The sequence below is a fragment of the Dermacentor albipictus genome, chromosome 8, assembly GCF_038994185.2.
Source record: "Dermacentor albipictus isolate Rhodes 1998 colony chromosome 8, USDA_Dalb.pri_finalv2, whole genome shotgun sequence".
Lineage (NCBI taxonomy): Eukaryota > Metazoa > Arthropoda > Arachnida > Ixodida > Ixodidae > Dermacentor > Dermacentor albipictus.
Genome location: NC_091828.1, coordinates 1,558,698 through 1,580,716, shown reverse-complemented (window position 1 = coordinate 1,580,716; position 22,019 = coordinate 1,558,698). Strand labels below are relative to the sequence as shown.

The following is a 22,019-nucleotide window of genomic DNA, read 5'->3' as shown; positions in this document are numbered from 1 at the left end:
AATTATCTGCCACGGTCGCGTAGTTGCTTTGGTGTTGTGCTGCTAAGCCCTGTATTGTATCGCGTCTGACACGTGTGCTATGCATGATAAGCTGAGGGGGCGTCATCCCACTTATCTGCATATTGTGGTATGATCATCTGAGGGGCGTTGCCCCATTTCACTATATAAAACAACTGGTCCATAAATCCCGCGCACTCATGCTCTCGCAACCAACCGCAAGCACGGGGCATGCTGATACATGGTGTCAGAAGTGTCTAGCCCCGGCCCCCATTTGCTCGCGTGAAGGATAGCAGTTGCTGAACAAAGGCTGCCAGCATGGATTTCATAAAGCCACCGGAGCCATTGCGGTTTGAAGGTGACATAAGCAAGCACTGGGGGCTGTTCAAGCAACGGTTTCAATTATTCTCGACTACAACAGAACCAGCAAGTAAGAAAAGAGAAGCATTGACAAACACTGCGTTGCTACTGAGCATTGCCGGAGAGTAAGCCATCGAGGTATACAACACCTTCAGCTTCACGGAAGGCGAGTCAAAGGATGATTACAACGCAGTAATCAAAAAGTTCGATGAATACTTAGCTTCACAAGTCAATGAGGTACATCAGCGATACCTGTTGCATAGCCAAATGCAAGAACCCAGTGAGGCTTTTGAACATTTCTTAAGAGATCTGAAGACGAAAGCATGAGCGTGTGATTTGGTGGGATAGCAGAGTCAATGATCAAAGACCAAATTGCTTTTGGCACAAACATTGCAAAGATTCAAGAGAAGCTTCTTTCTAACAACCAGTTAACGCTGCAAAAGGCAGAAGAACAGTGCAAGGCAGCCGAAGTAGCAGTAGCGAACCAGGCAATTCGGATGCGAGAACAAAAGCAAGTCGACGCAATGTACAAGACAAGTGATGCTTTGGAAGTAAAGCAGCACAAAAATTATGGCTGTCAAAGGTGTGCAAGGGCGCATGCACCACGAAAATGCGCAGCTTATGGACAAAGATGTCGTGCATGCCAAGGAAAAAAACACTTCGCTATATGTTGCAAAGCAAAACCGCAAGTAGGCGAGTTGCAAGGTAGGGCAGATAATTTTGAAATTCTTGCTATTGGAAATAAGACCAGCCGACCAGATTGGACGGTGAAAGCAAAGTTGGGAGGAAAAATGATTTTAATATAGATATTGGATCACATGCCAATCTACTACCATTAGCGCTGTACACACATGAACCCAAAGCCACAGTTAAAGCCCAGCAGTGCGGTGTTACGATTTTACGGGAGAAGTGAAATCAAGCATTTGGGAACCGTAAGACAAGAAGTGACGCTGTACGACGGCACTTTCACTCAGGATTTTTTCATTGTCCGCAAGGGAGGCCAAGCAAATCTTGGTCTGCAGGCATGCGAGACCGTGGGGCTAGTATCCCGACAAGTACACAGCGTATTGCAAAGCAGATCAGAAAAAGTTGTGAATGAATTTCGCCACCTTTTTTCTGGCATAGGCTGTATTCAGCGCCACTATCACATGGTCCTGTGCCACGGAGCACTCCCAGTAGTCCAGCCGGTGCGTTGGGTACTACTGGCCTTGAAAGAGCAGCTTCGAGATGAGCTGGAGTGCATGGAACTGGAAGGCATAATCACCAAGGTGACTGAGCCTACTGAATGGGTGAGCCCTCTTGTCATTGTGCGCACGAAAAATGGTAAACTGTGTGTGCATGGACCTGCATAAGAGATATGAGGCCATTAAACGAGAACACTTCGAAATGCCCATGCGAGAGGACATTGAATCTGAGCTCGCAGGCACTAAAGTGTTCAGGCACCTAGATGCTAATTCAGGTTTCTACCAGATTTTGCTGCACGACGAAACGTTGAGAATCTGCACTTTCACGACACCTTTTCGGTTGCTACTGTTTTCTCCGATTGCCTTTTGGCATATCGTCAGCATCGGAATTGTTACAAAAGGCCCTAAACAATATTTTTGAGACTGTACCAGGAATGAAGGTATATGTCGGGGCTCATCAAGGCAAGAGCATGACGAACGACTGAGGCTGGTGCTAAAGACTGCAGAAAAAGCAGGGCTAACATTCCACCCTGACAAATGCATTGTTGGAGTCAACGAAATAGACTTTCTACGGGACGTAATTTCTGCAGGAAGAATCGGGCCAAGTTCTTCCCTCGTTCAGTCTATGCTCAATATTCCAGAGCCGCGTAACAAACAAGCTGCGCAGAGAATGCTCGGAGTTGTAAATTATTTTGGCAAGTTTATTCCTACACTGGGAGAAAGGATGAACCTTTTGTGCAGCATAATTAAGAAAGACGCGGTGTTTGAATGGACACCGAACTATGCGGAAGAATGGCATCAAATATGCCACACTCTAAGTAGACAACCGTTGCTGTCGGTGTTTGACTCAGCAAAAGAAACAAAACTCTTGTGTGACGCATCACGCAGTGGCATAGGTGCCACACTCTTGCAGAGCTACAGTGGTACATGGAAACCGGTTGCGTATGGATTGAGAACACTCTCAGAAGTTGAAAGACGCAATTCACAAATAGAAAAAGAAACGCTGGCCAATACATACGGCTGAAAAATTTGATCACTTTGTGTACGGCCGAAAGGTCCTCATTGAGGCCGACCATTGCCCTTTGATTGTTATGTGTAAGAAGGCAATCGGTGATATGCCACCCTGACTACAGCGCTTCATTATGCGATTGCTCAAATATGACTTCAACCTGCAATTAGTTTCAGGAAAACAGCTCGTGCTCGCGGACATGCTGTCTCGAGCACCCAGCAATTGGGGCACGGATGCGGTTGGCACCACTGACTTAGAAGTGCACGCCGTGAATACAGTATCTTCACTTATCAGCGCCGAAACATGGAAGCGTCTCGCAGCAGAAACAGCCAAGCATAGTTATCTGAAAGTGGTGCTGCAAAACTTAACGAATGAGCCAATAGATGGTGCATTGAAACCCTTTTCATCTGAGCTATCTCATATTAAAGGTGTCCTATTCAAGGGCTGCAAGGTCATAATGCCAAGCAGTATGAGGCGAGTGACTTTGCACACGATTCACGAGGGTCATCTAGGGATCGGCAAAAATAAAACTAGGGCTCGTCATCTCGTCTTCTGGCCTGGTATGAACTCGGAAATTGAGGTGTTCGCTCAGAAGTGCGCTGCATGCAAAAAGTATGCGTATAACCAGCCGAAGGAGCCACTTATTATGCGCCGCGTTCCAGACCAGCCTTGATATCGCGTAAGAATCGACATATTCCACTACGGCGGCAAGTCCTACCTGTGCGTCTATGACGCCTTGTGTAACTTCCCAGACGTAGAATGCCTCTGAGACACTACAGCCAGGACCGTCGTTGACATGACTAGCTCTATCTTTGCTCGTTATGGCATTCCAATGGAGGTTCTTTTGGACAATGGTCCCCAATTTTCGAGCAGGGAATTTGTCTCGTTTTCACACACTTACAACTTAAAACATATTACCTCAAATCTGGGGTTCCCACATACCAGTGGGCTCTCCGAAAAGGGGGTACAGGTGGTGAAGAAACTCCTAAAGAAAACGAACGAAGCTAAACAGGATTTCTGGTTGGTACTTTTGGCTTACAGGACTTCTCCCTTGGAGTTTGGCTGGGTGCCAGCAGAGATTCTCCAAGGCTGCCAACTATGAACACTGCTGTCTGCCTTTGAATGTGGACCAGCCCACCAAGTTGTCAAGCACCGTCAGCTTCAAACCTCCGCACAGCCACTAGCACCACTCCACGAAGGTGATGTCGTGCGAGTCCAAACCGGCATGTGGGCCACAAGAGCACAGGTTCTGAAACCGTCGATGTACCATGTCATCACGCCGGAGGGGCAGTCCCTTCGGCGCAATCGCAAATGCTTGCTACAGACCGGGGAGGCCTTCCAGCATCACTTTATTCCCAATGGTAGCAACGCGGAACCGGAGTGCTTGACATCTGCTCAGTGCACCGACAGCGCACTGCCAAGTAATGGTGTTGCGTCAGCCGCGGACATGATCCACAGCGCGCCGCCAACTCCAGCCAGTGTTATGGCAACTGTGGACATTTCGGGCAGATCGCCGCTTACGCCAGCACCGAGGAGGTCCCTGAGGCAAGCAAGACCACCCTGATGACTGAAGTATGATCAGGACTTCGAACAGATTTCCTAAACACGCTGTGTCAATAGTTATATGCTTTACTTTCTTTACAAATGTGTGACCTCGGGAGCTGTGGCGTAGCAACGGTGGGGGCCGTTGGCCCCGGGTGCAAGGGGCGAGTGGGGGGGGGGGGGGGATGTTATATACGTCTGAAGACACCCGGAATTTGTCGATATCTTCGCCTTCCTCGACTACACTTGGGGGGGGGGGGGGGGGGTGACAGAAGACCTATGGGCCCCGGGTGCCAGATGACCTAGCTGCGCCACTGCTCGGTAGTCATCACTATACCACATCTGTAAATAATTGTGCTGTTTTTTTTATTATTTTCTTTCTCGTAACGAAAGAGGATGTATTGTATCGCGTCTGACACATGTGCTATGCATGATAAGTTGAGGGGGCATTGTCCCACTTCTCTGTATATCCTAGCATGATCAACTGAGGGGCGTTGCCCCATTTCACTGAATAAAACAACTGCTTAATAAGTCCCGGGCACTCGTGCTGAGATTTATTGAGCAGTTAGGGTGATGCTGATAAAAGCCCGAGTGCGGGGGATCAAATCTCGGCCACGGCAGCCACATTTTGATGGGGCGAAATGCGAGAAACACCTGTGTACCATAAATCAGGTGCACGTTAAAGAACCACAGGTGGTCAGAATTATTGCAGAGTCTATGGCGTGCCTCATAATCATATTGTGGCTTTGTAAAGTAAAACCCTAAAATTTCATTTTCATTTTTTAATGACGTTAAGTGAATCAAAGTTCAACTAGGTATGCTTTTTCAGGAAAAATGTGGTTCTTCCAACCACTACAGTCTCGGCTATACGACCTTTCTGATAGCAACGATGGTCAAGTATTGTGGCTTCTAGTTTTCGAGTGTGCTCGGTTGGCTCCGTAATACATATAGCCGAAATTGCTATAAAAGCAAACTGCAGTCTAATGTTATTTGCTCAGAACTTTAACCCCTGCCCCAATCCAAACAAGATGTAATTGTGTATTTCATACGTCAGACCAATACTTGAATAAGTGTGCGCAACTTGGAATCCCTATTAGCAAAACTTAAGACATTAATTAGAACATGCCCAGAACCAAGCAGTGTGCTTTATAAACACTGGTCACTATCGCTGGTGTACTACTGTCACGGAAATGAAAAGCTAGGCACTTCCAATGTTTTTTAATTTTTTTTTATAATAACACAAGCATTAGCAAGTCAAAATGTTTGCTTAATCTATATCACATATCATGTCAGTGGAAACACAGGCTGAAATTAAGGTCAGTGAAAACGAGAACTAATTTATTGAAGTATTTCTTCTTTTTTGCATTTAATGAGTAGAATGGACTGTCTGAGAACCCTTTCCCAAAGATCAAGCTTGACCTTTCACAACAAATGTGAAACATCTGAATAAAATTTGTAGTTTATCTAAGTGTGCATAATCTGAGATTTTTTTCTTTGGTCATTTCTTTACGTGTGTGTGTGTTTATATATTCTTTTTGTTGCTATTGTTGTACGCCATAATGTGCTGCCAGTTCGGGCATGCCTGTCACCATGCTTTTTGAAACGAAAGTGTTTTATGCCGGGCTCGACAGAAAATCGGTATGCTGTACATATGTCATGCAATTATCATTACCAAAGTTTCCTGGCATCGCTACGAGATGGCGCCATTTTGTAAGGTGACGGCAGACTAAAGGCAGATATTCGAATTATTACAAAGAGGCATGAAGGAGGGGTCACCTGCATAGTTAGGAGCAGTTCGAAAGGGGAGGTAAAGAAAAAGTTAACCCAGTTCCTCAAAGTGAAAACTGTCAAAACAGCGAAGCTGGCGGTCTTATCTAGTGGTAGCTGGTAGTGGTGGTACCTTGCCTATGAGCAACGATTTCTTGCACATTCTGCACACCCTGAAGTTGGCGATTGAAGTAGTCGACGTGGTTGGGAATTTCCTGTCCAGCGTTTCGATGGCTCTCACACGTTGTTCTAGATTGCACGCACTCTTCAGTTGCATGAGATTGTGACCAAACCACAGTCTATCGCACATCTTCAGCTGTGACCGCAGTCACGGTGGAGGAATTCACTCTTTAGCCATCCGTCGGCACCCTCCATGAGAGGAATCTTTCTGCGTCGACGTCTCTTCTTGGGCTCCAACTCTCAAAGTTAGGGGTTAGTTGTTTCTGCTGGTGCTCGGCTTGGATTGCCTTCTCTTTAAACTGTGGGTTGGGTTGTTTCCACCAGTCCTTGGCTTGTGCTTCTTGCTCTCGATGCTCGAGATTTGCACGATGTTGGCACTGCCACTCTCGTGCGAGGTCCTGCTGTCACTCGTGCCAAGTGAAATCCAAGGTGCAAAAGGGCACACGCTGGTAAAACGCCTGCTCCTATGCCCCTCTCCCGGCATGTGCTCTCATTGGTCCACTCCTCCCTCCTGCACGCCCTCTGATTGGTCCGCTCCCATCCCGGCAGGGCCCCGGAAGGATGAATGGATGCTATGAGCGTCCCCTATTGGAACAGGGCAGTGGGTTGCCCTACCAAGCTCTTATTATATTGCTTAATGTCCTACATATGTTAAAGATAAAATAAAAAGAAACCACGAATAATTCCCATAATCAAACTTTCTGCACCCCTATCGAGAACTTTGTTTTTGCACACCTCCATTGCTTGTCGTTTCCCTACTTCCACCAATCTTCCAATCGGTGCTTACTAATCTCTACTGTGGACATGTTTACTTTCCCCCTGCTCTTGCTAAACCCAAGGCTAGGCATGCCTAAATCGACCGCTGGGCACATAGCTTTAAGTGTATTTGGCTAAACCTCTAAGCAAGCGAGAAGACTCGCCAGTGGTGTGCGCTTTTAGAACACGTGGCACGGGAGAGCGGTGGCCATTCTTCGGGGTCTCGCTGGCTTGGCATGTGTGCATTAGAAATGCACAACCAAGTATAATAAGTACCAAAGCTTATTTTCGTGCACTTTTTAAAGCGAAGCGTTCTTGCCGAATTTGAGGCACTGGTTCGTACGTGTCCGGCTTTTAGCGCCAAAGGCTTTTAACAGAATGGTGGCACCATCTAGGAATGGGGCAGGAAGATGTAGTTTACGAGTTTACCGTTTCAAGAATAGAGTTTTGTACAATACTTACTAGAGGGAACTGAGGCGCTAATGTCTATAAGAGCTGCAAGCAATGGTGATTAAGCCAGCATGGGAATGATGGCTAGTACGTGAATATTCCTAAACTTCATTCTTTTGGCTTCGCATACGGCTTTGTCATTTTGCAAATCCATAATTTTCAAGAAAGTATGGTGTTATGAATAAATAAAGAAACATTAATGAAATTATCCAATGCAGAATTTTTACACAGGACATCTAGCACCACACGCCTGATATGGAAACCATTACGCCACCGACACGTGCCTAGACAAATAGCATAGAACGCCCTTTCTTGTGGGGAAGCCATTTCGTTGAGATGCTTAGCATGTGTCAATTCGCAGTCCCACTAAAGGAAACTGACACATCAGAAAGACCATCAGTGCAACATGACACTATAACACATGACACTCTTTCCTCTTTCTGGTCCTGTCGTTTAGCACTGTTTGAATTTTATTGTTACCATGCAACACCAACTCGCCCAATCCACTGCCCTTCTGCACTATAAATCGGCACAGAAAATGTAAATAAATAATATATATAGTGCTGCATGTAAATATGTATATATATATTCCAGCCTTTCTACAATTCACTGCCCATAAAATTATTTCTTCGTATAACACATTGCTCTTTCAAGTAACATTTATACCTTACCTTAGTTTATACTTAATATGCCCATATGGTTCATAAGCTACTCAAATGATGAATGCTTCACTTTACAGATTTCAACAAAAGTTGAGTCTGCCTGCTTTTTTTATTTTTTTTATTGCTGGGTGTGAACTGTTCAGGATCAGAAAAACTTTGGAGTGAATGTGGGCACGTGTAAATGGGCATATAGAAACAAAAATATAGACCATTTTGTTGAGGGCACCATCATTTTGCGATCACAGCACCCTCTATTGTCCGGCGCCATGCCGGTATGTGGGATCGTGCTGGAGGGTGCACGGCAAATGGGTTCTTGATGACGAGTGGCAAGTTTTCACACTTTTCTGAGAGGCGTCAACAAGTTGTTTGGATTGGGAAACTTCTTAGCATGTTGCCACTAAGGTCTTAGCTTCGATATAGCCTCAATATCAAACGGCGACGGGCCTAGAGGCGCACCCGCAACTGTCTATGTTTGAAATAGGAGGTGAGTCAAGTCTGAACATTGTTGATACGTAACATATACATGTAACATGTTATTTTTGTATTTCTAGCCTTGAACTTCGTTAAGGTATAAATCAGATGACAACAATGTGCCATGTGGTGTACTGCACAAGCGTACATCCCAATCCAGGTAACTGCGAAGCTCCAAGGAAACACGTTTTGCTAGCTTTGGTGCTCCTAAAATACTCCTGGTAAAAATTTCCGGGTTAGAGCAAACCCGGGCATAAAGCTTTGCAAAATAAACAACTCTAAAATAACTCGATAAAAAGGGCTGTTAACATAAATAAAATGAGCTGAAGGCAGTGGCCACAAATATGCCACGACCAACGAGGTGCACGCAACACATTCTGAGATAATTCGCATTGTGAGGTCTTGAATGGTGCCTGTGCATGCAAGGGCACCTCGCCTACTCGAGAGAGCTGAAAAACGAACAACTACTCCTTGCAACAGCAACTTTATTTTCAGCAGTAATACAGCATGTGATGAGCGGCGTTGACACCTTGCCGGCGAGATTCGGAAGCACGGGAGAGCCCACGTGAACTATAAATGAGTTGAATGCTGGGCTGGTTGGTATTTTGACATGAGAACCATATTGAAGTACAGCACAACAGTATAGCACAACAGAAAGGAAGAACACAGGTGCAAACTAATAACTGATTTTATTAAAGCCAGACCCGCAGGCATACATATCCGCAAGCTGCGCAGACGCACCGTTACAAGGAAAAATGGGATTTGTCGAACAGGAAGTAATTTAACAAGGTGCGAAAGAAATTTCATTTCTGCATTGTACAGTACAATCGATGTTTTGCTAACGCAGTCATGACCGGCTTTTCTGATAAGAAATGCCTCTAACGTTTCACAATCAGTTTTTGCTTGCTCTTACGTAGGGTTTTCACACTATGGAAACGTGGTTCGCATGTGGGACAGCTACTGCACTGGTCAGCAAGATGTATATTATCCTTATTAGCCAGATTTCTTGGATGCTCCCTGAGTCGGTCAATGATGCATCGCCCCATCTGGCCGATCTATACTTTTCCGCAGGATAGGGGGATTTGTCCACAATGTCGTTGGAACACTCGGCTAGTCGCTTTTCATGGTTCTTTTTACAGGCCACATTTTTGTCTGCACAAGTGATGCGGCGGCTTAGCTGAGCAAGCTTCTTGGGGGGTTGAAAAAAAAAAAAAACAGGGGAAACTGCTTGTACTTACTAATCTGCAGGCTTGGAGTAACGCCTGACACCAGCACAAGATGCCGAGAGTGAGTGGGGCTATACTAATCCAGGTATAACCAAATGAGTAAGGCCCACTAAGCTTCAACAAAGACACTCCCTCACCAGAACAGGAATTGGCCTCTCTGGTGCAGTATTCGGCCGCTACTTCCCAAATGATTCCTTCAATAAACCCATGGCCCTCAGTCCCCAGCAGCTGCGGAGCACCTCAACAAGGTGGTGGCCAGACCTGTAACGCAGCAGCGGGTTCTAAGAATCTCTGGGTCCGGACAGGCTGCCAATGGAAACTGACCCTGTCAACCTTTAATTGCCGAACTCTGTTGAGTAAGTCTAGCATAGCAGGACTCTTTGGGGAACTATCTTATCAGACATTGTTTGGGATATCATCGGCCTTAGTGAGATTAGATCTGGTGAAGCTTATACATTGCTGAATAACAGCCATGGCCTCTGCTATAGAGGTCTGCCAGATAAGGAGCAATATGGGGTGGGATTCCTAATCCATAAGGATATAGTGGGCAACATTGACGAATTCTACAGCATAAATGAGGAGGTAGTTGTAGTCGTAATCAACCTAATAAGATATAAAAATTAAAGGTAGTACAAGCTACACTACAACATCCAGTCATGATGAGGAAGTAGATCAGTTTTATGAAGATGTTGAATTAGCGATGAGAAAAGTGCAAACATAGTATACTGTACTAATGGGCGATTTCAGTGCAAAAGTGGGGGAAAAGCAGGCTGGTTGACAAGCAATTGGCAACTATGGCGTCAATCCTAGGAATGCTGGTGGAATTCGCAGAAAAGAATAAGCTTATAATAAGGAACACTTTTTTCAGGAAGCGTAGCAGCAGAAAGTGGACCTGGAAAAGCTCTAATGGTGAAACAAAAAATGAAATGAACTTCATGCTTTCTGCTGATCCCAGCATAGTGCAGGACATAGGTAGGGTAAAATGCAGTCATCATAGGTTAGTGAGGGCTAGCATTCACCTCAATTTGAGGAGAGAAAGGGTAAAATCGGTCAAGAATAAACAGTTCAACCTAGAGGCAGTAAGGGTAAAAGCAGACACATTTAGGCTGGTACTTGCAAATAAATATGCAGCTTTAGAACAGAGAGGTGAAGATGACATAGAGATAATGAATGAAACCGTAACTAAGCTAGCTTCAGAGGCAGCAATTGAAGTGGGGGGCAAGGCACCAAGGCAACCAGTAGGCAAGCTCTCCCAAGTAACGAAGGACCTAATAAAGAAACAACAAAGAATGAAAGTGTCCAACTCAAGAGATAAGAGAGAAATTGAGGAACTGTCAAAACTGATCAACAAGGCGAAAATAAGTGATATTTGAAACTATAAGATGAGAAAGACTGAAGAAGCCGTAAAAAATGGATGCAGCCTGAAATCAGCAAAAAGGAAACTTGGCATAGGACAGACCAAGATGTATGCACTGAAAGATAAGCCGGGTAATATCATCAGCAATCTCAAAGATATAGTAAAAGAAGGAGAAGAATTCTATACTGACCTGTACAGTACCCAGAGGAGTCAGGATACCTCCGTTAGAAACAGTAATGAACAGGATATAGAAACTCCTATAACTAGCGATAAGGTCAGAAGGGTCGTGCAAGACACGAAATGAAGAACGGCAGGAGACAACGGAATAACAGTAGATTTAATCAAAGATGGAGGAGACATAATGCTTGGGAAAACTGGCGGCTCTTTATACAAAGTGTCTATCGATTGCAAGGGTCCCAGAAAACTGGAAGAATGCAAACATTATACTGATCCACAAAAAGGGAGAGGTTAAACAATTAAAAAATTATAGGCCCATTAGCTTACTCCCAGTATTAACCTCCAATAGAATAAGGGCAACACTGGACTTTAGTCAACCAAGAGAACAGGCTGGCTTCAGGAAGGGATGCTCTACAATGGATCATGGATATCTTGGCAACCTTTGGTTTGCCGATGACATTGTTCTATTCAGCAACAATGCAGGCAAGTTACAACAAATGATTGAGGACCTTAACAGAAAGAGTGTAAGAATGGGGTTGAAGATTAATATGCAGAAGACAAAGATAATGATGAATAGCCGGGCAAGGGAACAAGAGTTCAGGATCGCCAGTCAGCCTCTAGAGTCTGTGAAGGGAAGTACGTTGTGCATGTGCTCACCTAGGTCAACTAAACACAGGGAACCCTGATCATGAGAAGGAAATTCATAGAGTAAGAATAGGTTGGATCGCATAGCGCAGACATTGTCAGCTCCTGACTGGAAGCTTACCATTATCATATAAAATGATGGTGTACAATCAGTGTATTTTACCAGTGCTTATGTATGGGGCAGAGACTTGGAGACTGACAAAGAAGCTTGAGAACAAGTTAAGGACGGCGCAAAGAGCGATGGAACGAAAATTGCTAGGCATAACGTTAAGAGACAGAAAGAGAGCGGTTTGGATTAGAGAAAGTGGTATAGACAATATTCTAATTGACATAAAGAGAAAAACGAGCTGGGCAGGTAATGTAATGCGTCGGTTAGATAACCGTTGGACTATTAAGGTTGCAGAATGGGTACCAAGAGAAGGGAAACGTAGTCGAGGATGGCAGAAGACTTGGTGGAGCGATGATATTGGGAAATTCGCGAGTGCTAGTTGGAATCTGTTTGCACAGAACAGGGGTAATTAGAGATAGCAAGGAGAGGCTTCCTCCTGCAGTGGACATAAAACAGGCTGATAATGATGATGATAATGAAAGCCTTGGGAGCTATGCAAAGGGGGAAGGCAGCTGGGGAGGATCAGGTAACAGCAGATTTGTTGAAGGACAGTGGGCAGATTGTTCTAGAAAAACTGGCCACCCTGTATACACAATGCCTCATGACCTCGAGCGTACCGGAATCTTGGAAGAACGCTGACATAATCCTAATCCATAAGAAAGGGGACGCCAAAGACTTGAAAAATTATAGACCGATCAGTTTAATGTCCGTTGCCTACAAAGTATTTACTAAGGTAATTGCAAATAGAATCAGGAACACATTAGACTTCCGTCAACCAAAGGACCAGCCAGGATTCCGTAAAGGCTACTCAACAATAGATCATATTCACACTATCAATCAGGTGATAGAGAAATGTGCGGAATATAACCAACCCTTATACATAGCTTTCATTGATTACGAGAAAGCGTTTGATTCAGTCGAAACCTCAGCAGTCATGAAGGCATTGCGGAATCAGGGTGTAGACGGCTCGAGCTGTATGTAAAAATACTGAAAGATATATATAGCGGCTCCACAGCCACCGTAGTCCTCCATAAAGAAAGTAACAAATTCCCAATAAAGAAAGGCGTCAGGCAGGGAGGTACTATCTCTTCAATGCTATTCACAGCCTGTTTACAGGAGGTATTCAGAGACCTGGATTGGGAAGAATTGGGGATAAGAGTAAATGGAGAATACCTTAGTAACTTGCGCTTCACTTATGATATTGCCTTGCTTATTAAAAAGACACTAAAGGTTACTATTAAGTCAACGTGGACTGTTGAAATACCATAACAGAAACCTCGAAACGCTTGTTTCGTGCCAAGGAGAGACTTATTTTAAGAGAAAATGCGTTCTGAAGCGTCCGCGTACCTCTAGCGCAGTTCAAATCGCCCGCCCTCCGATCGAGGAGTACTGACATCATGGTCTCGTAGTGACGTTGCGCCATCGGTCAGTAGAACGGCGTCCGCAGACGGCGCTACGGCTTTTCTGCGCAAAACGCAAACGCGCGGCCAGAAACAGAGCCAAGACAGAGCCGACAGCAGAGCGAAAGCGGGAGTATGGTGGCTAGCGGAAGGAGAAACGAATTACGTCCCACGGCACACGGAGAGTCAGTTTTCGTTAAACTATAGGCTGCGGCGAGCTCGCACCGTGGTCGGCATGGTCTGTGAGAAGTGGCGAGCCTTTTTGCACTCGCAACAGGGCATAAAAAAGTGCGAATCGCCGCAAAACTTGGCCTAGAAACGTGCTTTGCCACAGCCAGGGCTCAATACGACCCAAGCTGGCACGACCCAGGTGTCGTTTCCCGCACCGCCACCAGGCGCCGCTACTATACCTCAAACTCCAGCGCAAGACGCCCATAAGCTGGTACTTCATTCTATGACGAAAACTTCGACGCTCGTCGCAATGAAGCCTGACACCGACAGATTGGCTCGCGATGGTGGGCTCAACTTCAGCGATTTGAGCACCGACGAGCGCGACCTGCTGCTGAGGGCTCGCACTGCCGGCGTCGTTGCGTACTACGACGGCGGCTTCATCACCGGCTCTCCGGAGCGGGAAAGCAACGAGGTCTTCCCATGACATCACATGGACGTGGCATTCTCGCTGCTTGTTCCAAATGAAAGTTTCGCGAGCCAGCAGAACCCTCACAGCACGACGCGATAACGAAAGTACTGAAACGCCAAAGCGTGCGCGGCGCAGGGTCGAGCGAAAACGAAACCTTTCGAAAACCCATGTTACTGAAGGGTAACGTCAAAATGTTATTTTTTCTTAGAATCGAATAGACGTAGACAAGTAGCATTTTTTTTTCGTCTTAAAATCGAATGAAATGATATTTTTAATACGAGTAGTTGAGTATTAGTAACACAAATTATGAGGAGTCCTTTCGTCATCGGGCTAGTACCGGAATGTCGCTGGGGGGTCTCAAATCGTGTCATGCATTTACCTCAATTTGTCGGTTACTAAAGCTCTGTTCGCGATTGAATTGACGCCTTAGAAGTTCTAGAACATTACTCTACCACTTTAACTTGAGTTTCTGGTAACCTTTAGTGTCCCTTTAACTCAGGGGACCAACTGCAATGCATGCTCATTAACCTGGAGAGGCAAAGCAGGAGGGTGTGACTAAAAATGAATCTGCAGAAAACTAAAGTAATGTTTAACAGTCTCGGAAGGGAACAGCAGTTTACGATAGGTAGCGAGGTGCTGGAAGTGGTAAGGGAATACATCTACTTAGGGCAGGTAGTGACTGTTGATCCGGATCATGAGACTGAAATAATCAGAACAATAAGAATGGGCTGGGTTGCGTTTGGCAGGCATTCTCAGGTCATGAACAGCAGGTTGCCATTATCCCCCAAGAGAAAAGTGTATAATAGCTGTGTCTTACCAGTACTCACCTACGGGGCAGAAACCTGGAGGCTTACGAAAAGGGTTCTACTCAAATTGAGGACGATGCAACGAGCTATGGAAAGAAGAATGATAGGTGTAATGTTAAGGGATAAGAAAAGAGCAGATTGGGTGAGGGAACAAACGCGAGTTAATGACATCTTAGTTGAAATCAAGAAAAAGAAATGGGCATGGGCAGGACATGTAATGAGGAGGGAAGATAACCGATGGTCATTAAGGGTTACGGACTGGATTCCAAGGGAAGGGAAGCGTAGCAGGGGACGGCAGAAAGTTAGGTGGGCGGATGAGATTCAGAAATTCGCAGGGACGGCATGGCCACAATTAGTACATGACCGGGGTTGTTGGAGAAATATGGGAGAGGCCTTTGCCCTGCAGTGGGCGTAACCAGGCTGATGATATATATATATATATATATATATATATATATATATATATATATATATATATATGGTGTATGTAGTTTATATGTGGTGTTTAAGATGTCTACAAAAGATTCATTATATAAATGTCTAAAATCACATATTTGTTTTGTATTTGCTAAATTTCCTGTATTTTTGTTACTAATATTTATGCTAGTTTTACAGTAGGTTTCACGACAGTTTTACTTTGGGACCTCCTTTGATAGCTTTTTTCGTGCAGTTTTAGTTTGTGATATTGATCAATAAACCAGTCGAAACAGGTTACGAGGTTATCACTGTCAATCACTTTGGCAGTAGCGGCAGCATCTGGCGCATGTCCGCTGAAACACGTTTTTGAAATATTACAGCCTCATCGCCGATACTGTGAGCCCATACCGCCGCGCGGAATTCCCTGCCACAGATCTACTATCAACGCACTTTCCGAAGCGCCCCCTGGACCAGTGGCTATATCAAGTCCTGACAACCGTTTTCCTGCGCACTTTGGCAGTAGCGGCAGCATCTGACGCATGTCCGCTGAAACACGTTTTTGAAATATTACAGGTTGGTGGTTTTCTATCAGTTACCTTTTGTATGTGCTAGCCGCTGCTGCCAACGCTGCTTGAGATTTACGAGTGTTACTAGTACCTGTTGAAATGTCGCGCTGTTGTGTGTGCCGCTCCGCGGTGCCTGACAATGGCTTGTACATGACTTGCTGTGAGTGCAAATTCAAATTTCATTTTGGTTCGTGCTCCGGTATAACGGAAGAAGCTTCTACTGGAAAGCGCGACATGTCTAAGAAGGCATGGAAATGTGAGACATCTCGGGGGGTGGGATAAGGGGCGGATGCTGAAATTGAGCGGCACATGCCGCAGAGAGACATAGCAGTTCGACTTCTAGCAATCGAAACCAAGCTAGATGCCCTTTTGGATCTGCCAACCAAATTGGTGGAACTAGAATCGTCTGTGCAACATATTTCTGATAAATTCGATGAATTTCAGACGAGGCTGCAGGCTCAGGAAAAAGTTACCACACAACTATCAAACAGAGTTGATCAACTTGAACATGCAGATTCGAGCAGTGAATTGTCTCAAATCAAACGGGATTTGGATAACCTTGAATGCCGTAGCCGCAGGTTAAATATTGAAGTACACAGTATTACTGAAAGCGAGAACGAAGACCTAATGATGAAGGTAAACGAAGTAGCGATGCAAATTAAGCTTCCACTATTGAACAAGAGTGATGTTATGGCTATACACAGACTTCCCGCTAAACCAGGCAAAACACGGGCGATCATTATCCGTTTTGTTCACCAGGAACTTCGCGATTCCTGGCTTGCTAACAAGAAGCAACTAAAGGATCATGGGCACGTGTTTTTCTGTGAAAATATGACACGGCTATCACGTGCTATTTTATTAAAGACGAAGGAATGGGCCCAGACCTCGGGATACGCATACGTCTGGCACTCAAACGGTAAAGTTTTGGTGCGAAAAAGGAGCGGCGACCGAGCTGTTGTCATACGCGGCGAGGAGGATCTGGCCAGTCTTACAGCCTCGAAGTGATGGCGGCATACGTGATAGCAAAATATGTGTTATGTTTACTAAACCACAATGGCGACCTTGGAATTCCAATTTTCTGGGGATGTCGCGTCGTTAAAGAACCAATGTCCACTTTCAATATTTCATTTTAATGTGCGAAGTTTGAGAAATAAGTTTGATGAAGTCAGTTTGTATCTGTCTGAGCTGCAACACTGCTTCGATTTGCTTTGTTTTAGTGAAACGTGGTTTACATCAGAGGATGAATGCGCTTCTATTTTTGGATATGACTGTATCTCTGTTTACCGAACGAAAAAACTAGGAGGAGGAATTGCTGTTTATGTCCGTTCTGGTTTGTCGTACAGTATAATCCCCGAGCTCAAGATTGTTAACGAATGCTATGAATGCATTGGTCTTCAGTGCATGAACACCTTGATTTCGGTAGTGTACCGCCCGCCATCTGGATCCATGTGCAAGTTTTCAGAATTTACTGAAAAATTATTAGAACTCAGCACCGAACTTAAACTCGAAACAATATTAATGGGCGATTTTAATATAGATGCTTGCCCAGACAACCTAGAATATACGCGTTTTCAGGAAACTTTTGGATCATACGGGTGTTCAAATGTCATCAACGTGCCTACTCGCATCACACCGACAAGCCAGACAACACTTGACCTCTGTGTGACGAGTTTTTCTGCTGAATATGTAAGGGCAGGAGTCTTGATGTGCGATCTTAGTGATCACTTGCCTATATACTGTCTGCTACCTCATAGACAGCCATCCAATATATGCCCTGAAAGCTTAAAAAGAATTTATTCAGAACAAAGTGTTAAGAAATTCGTTGAACTAGTCTCTGGTTATCGGTGGGACGAAGTGACCGCGGAAACTCATGTAAACAAGGCTTACAGTGTTTTTATATCTACCTTCGCGTTGTTATACAACAGATGTTTCCCGCTTAAGAAGTTTAAAAAACACAACAAAGCTAGAAAGCCTTGGATAACTCGTGACCTCTATAACAGGATAAAATGTCGTAACAAGCTCTTCCAAATCTTTTTGAGTAGCAGAAGCGAAGATGACTTTCGGTCTTTCAAATCTGAGCGTAACAAATTGAATTCCGATATTAAACGCTCTAAACAAGGATATTACGCGAACAAGTTTTTTGCTATCATGGGAAATTCAAATCTCATGTGGAAAGCGATCAATGAAGTAATTAACAAAGGCGCTATCACAAGGAAAGTTGCATTTCAGCATAGTGAATTGTCAGATATTGAGGTTGCAAATACTTTTCTCATTTTATTGATGCTGGTGCGTCCTCACAAAATGATACACCAGTCTCTTGCACGGAATATATATTAAATCGATGTTCTTCTACGCTGTTCTTGGCGCCTACTGAGCAGCACGAGATACAAACAATAATTTTATCGTTGAAAGACAGTTGTGCTTCAGGTGAAGATGATATAAAAGTGAAGCCGTTGAAAGCCGTCAGTGAAATTGTAAGCACGCCTCTTTCACATATCTGTAACTTAATTCTTTCTAACGGTGTGTTTCCAGACAGGATGAAGCTAGCCCGAGTGACAGTCATTCATAAGAGTGGCCCAGTTAACGACATGAATAACTACAGGCCAATATCCGTTCTTTCTGTCTTCGCGAAAATTGCTGAGCATGTAATTAATAGAAGACTTTGTGAGTTTCTAAACACCTTTAACATAATAGCTCGGGAGCAATATGGTTTCTGTAAGGCTAAATCTTCAGAAACCGCTTTACTTGAAATAAAGGAACAAATCCTTGACAACATAGAAAACCGAATGTTAACTCTAGGTATCTTTCTAGATTTTAGGAAGGCCTTCGATTGCGTGCAACACGATGTCCTTTTGAAAAAGCTACCTCTTTATGGAATTCGTGGTGTCGCATTATCCTTAATAAAAAGCTATCTGACCTCTAGAACACAGTACACAACAATAAATGGAGTTAGTTCCGAAATTCAGCATATTAAGTACGGCGTGCCGCAAGGATCCGTCTTGGGGCCTGTTTTATTTTTACTCTATAATAATGATATTGTTAATATTCAAGGCTGTTCCAATATTATATTATACGCGGATGATACTAACGTGTTCTTCTCAGGAAGGGAAATAGGAAATCTTTTTGAGCAAGCTAACATCTGGTTACAGCAACTAAGCTTGTGGCTAAATGCGAATAAACTCCAATTAAACATAACTAAAACTAAGTATCTAGTGTTTAAATCAAAAGGAACAATAATCCACCCTCAGATAACACTCCAGTTTCAGAAGGTCAACCTCGAACAGGCACCAACAGCCAGATTTTTTTTAGTTATATTCCATGAAAATATGTCCTGGTCACCGCACGTAGACGTTCTTAGAAAAAATATCGCTCGTGCTGTCGGTGTGCTAAATAGGTTGCGATATTTGCTACCGATAAATGTGAAGCGCAATATTTACAACGCGCTTATACATTCTCGATTAACGTATTGTTTGCTAGTTTGGTCAACCACTACACAAACTAACTTAAAATCAATTCAAACACTCCAAAACCGCGCACTGCGCGCGATAGGTAACTTAGCACGTACTGATACCACTAAACTATACTATAACAAATATAAAATATTAACAGCATCAAAACTTCACTCTTACAAATTATTCCTCGAAATTTCACGGCAATTCTGGGAAGACAAATGTTCCTTCCAAAGTAAATACCATGGCAGAACGACAAACTATAACCTCAGAAAAACTCTGGTAGGAAAACCACGTTGCAGAACGAAATACGGAGATCAAAAACTAGCAGTTCAACTTCCTAACCTTCTAAACGACTACCCCTTGGTATTGGACCTGCTAAATTCTGGAATTTCAAAGCAAAGCTTTAAGAAAACGGTAAAAGAATTGTTACTATCCGAAGACTAATAGAAAGGTTGAACTACAGGTATAGAAAATTTTGTTCATGTTTCTTGTTGTTGTTTTTAGAAAACTGTGTAAACTTTAACCTTTCAGCTACAGGTATGGAAAATTTCGTACATACTTTTTTTTTCCCTGTCGTTGTTGTGCTTCAATTGATTAGAAAACTGTATAAACTTTAACCTTTTTTTTTTCTTTCTTCTTACGCGAATTGTGTACTCAAGTGTTGAAAATGTGTACTACTTTAATTTCATGTGTGACCTCCTGAAAGCCTGCCACTGCCATGTTGCTGCCAATGTACGGGTGGCACGGCCTAGTCAGGCAAATGTTTTGCCTTTAGCCGTGTCCCCTAAGACAATCTGTTCATTGTCTTAAATAAATCAATAAAGAAAGAAAGAAAGAAATGTGCCACTCTTCTTGTAAAAAATCATTCTACAACCATTGCGCTTTACCTGTGCTTACATATAGGATAAAACCACAGAGGTCAACAAAAAAGTTTGAAAGGAAGTTTTAAACCATACAAAAAGTGATGGAACAAAAAATGATAGGCCTGATGTGTCGAGGACTGCATATTAAAGTAGGGAGCAAATGGAACTAGCCGATATAGATGTTGCGATTCAGAGAGAGAAAAATTAGCAGCACATCCATCCTTTGGAGATGATTGGTGAGAATAATGCAGTTAGCAATCGATCCTTGATGCCTGTGTAATTGATGATATGTTTTATATGTAATGATGAATATTATGAAAAGGGGCACTTACCCACTGACACATATCTAGTGTCCAACATTGATCTTTGAGAGGTTCACTGAAGAGTGCCACATAACCAGTGTTGCATACTGCATATATGCGTGTAATGACCACAAGTATCTATAAAAGAACTTGGAGTGAGAATCGCAGTCATTGCAGTCAGCAATGCATGCAGTCATTACACATAGAAAAAGGCGACATTTGTTTTCTCATACACTTTCTGTGCTACTTGCCTTGATTAAACTAAGTACTCACAGAAGCACTGGATCCATCCATTGGTGGCTTTAACTCTTTTCGTACCGCGCCCATTTGGTATAGTTAGCCTGTTAATGATAGTTTGAAATGTCGCATTCAAGACCTTACACACCGCGCTATCAGAGGTGAAGGAGAGTTTTTTTTTTTTTCTAAGCAGTTCGCTTTTTTCCCACCAGGCGGTGATTTTTCAACGAGCTCCAACGTTTTCACAATCGTCAATGTAGAAAGCAAAAATGGCCGCCCGCTCTCTTTGATTTGAAGTGCTGCTTTCGAGACCTTGACGCCACTTATGAACACTCTGCACCATTGGACATGAAGGAGGAGAACTATATTTTTGCTTTCTAAGCAGTTTCATTTTTGCTGCCACATGGTAATTTTTTAATGTTCTCCGAAGTTTTGCAATCATAAAGTAGAAAGCAAAAAATGGCCACCTCTGCGAGCCATGCTTTCTTCGAAAGATTGCAGATCCCGTGTCTCCACTGCATCTGTGGCTGATTTTTTGGATGGATCGAGCAGCAGCGAGTCTGAGGCTGCCTTTTTGTCTGACTTTGATTCTGAGAGTGACGACAATGCAAACCAGCCCAGAACTTCGGCAGCCGCAGCCCAGTGCGCCCAACTGTTTTGCTTGCAGATAAACATTGTTACTCCAATACCTGTTCAATACCTGAGACAGGAAGAGAGCAGTGTGGATCAGAGAGCAAACGGGCATAGCTGATATTCTAATTCACATTAAAAGAAAGAAATGGAGCTGGGCAGGTCATGTAATGCGTTGGTTAGATAACCGGTGGGCCGTTAGAGTTACATAATAGATGCCAAGAGAAGGGAAACACAGTTGAGAATGGCAAAAGACTAGGTGAGGTGCTGAAATTAATAAATTTGCAGGCGCAAGTTGGAATCGGTTGGTGCAGCACAGGGTTAATTGGAAATCGGAAGGAAGGGCCTTCGTCCTGCAGTGGACTTAAAACAGGATGATGATGATGATGGTGGCCTGAATTTAGATTTTTTTCGGATATAGTGCCTATTACTGGTAAGCAGCAATACATTTCGTATATCTAATAATTTTTTTTTACATATTTTTATTCGTTGATACAAGCATGTCTTCATAAACTTTGTTCAATTCTTTGTCCCACAATCTTGATTCTGGCAATTTATATCTTTTTTTATAAAACACATGTCGTTAGCAAAACTATTATGCATGAAAAGTGCATTCATTCTGCTTTTTGTTTATTTATAACATAAAAGATTGAGTGCAGTACCTTCAGAAGAAAAGATCTGGCTTAACCTGCAAAAGAGGATTTTCCCCATGGTAGGGAAATAGTTAAGCAGCATAGCTGTGTGATGTTGAGTGCTTTCATACGCAGCATCTCCATTGAAACTGCATAGCCGTTGCTCCGCCTCTCCGTCACGT

The 22,019-nt window shown here is 43.7% G+C and overlaps 1 protein-coding gene across 3 annotated transcripts in view; it reads left to right on the top strand.

Moving 5' to 3' along the window:
* The window catches only part of LOC135911568 (zinc finger protein 235-like), an 89,817-nt gene that overhangs the window by 7,590 nt on the left and 60,208 nt on the right, over positions 1-22,019 (top strand). Inside the window, exons 2-3 of one of the 3 annotated variants that reach the window (XM_065443895.2) lie at positions 1,483-1,646; positions 15,536-15,728. The exons of 1 other annotated variant lie outside the window; for it this stretch is intronic. The gene's annotated coding sequence lies outside the window, so the exon portion shown is untranslated. The remainder of the gene's footprint in view (positions 1-1,482; positions 1,647-15,535; positions 15,729-22,019) is intronic. One more of the 3 variants, XM_065443894.2, reaches the window with a different exon arrangement.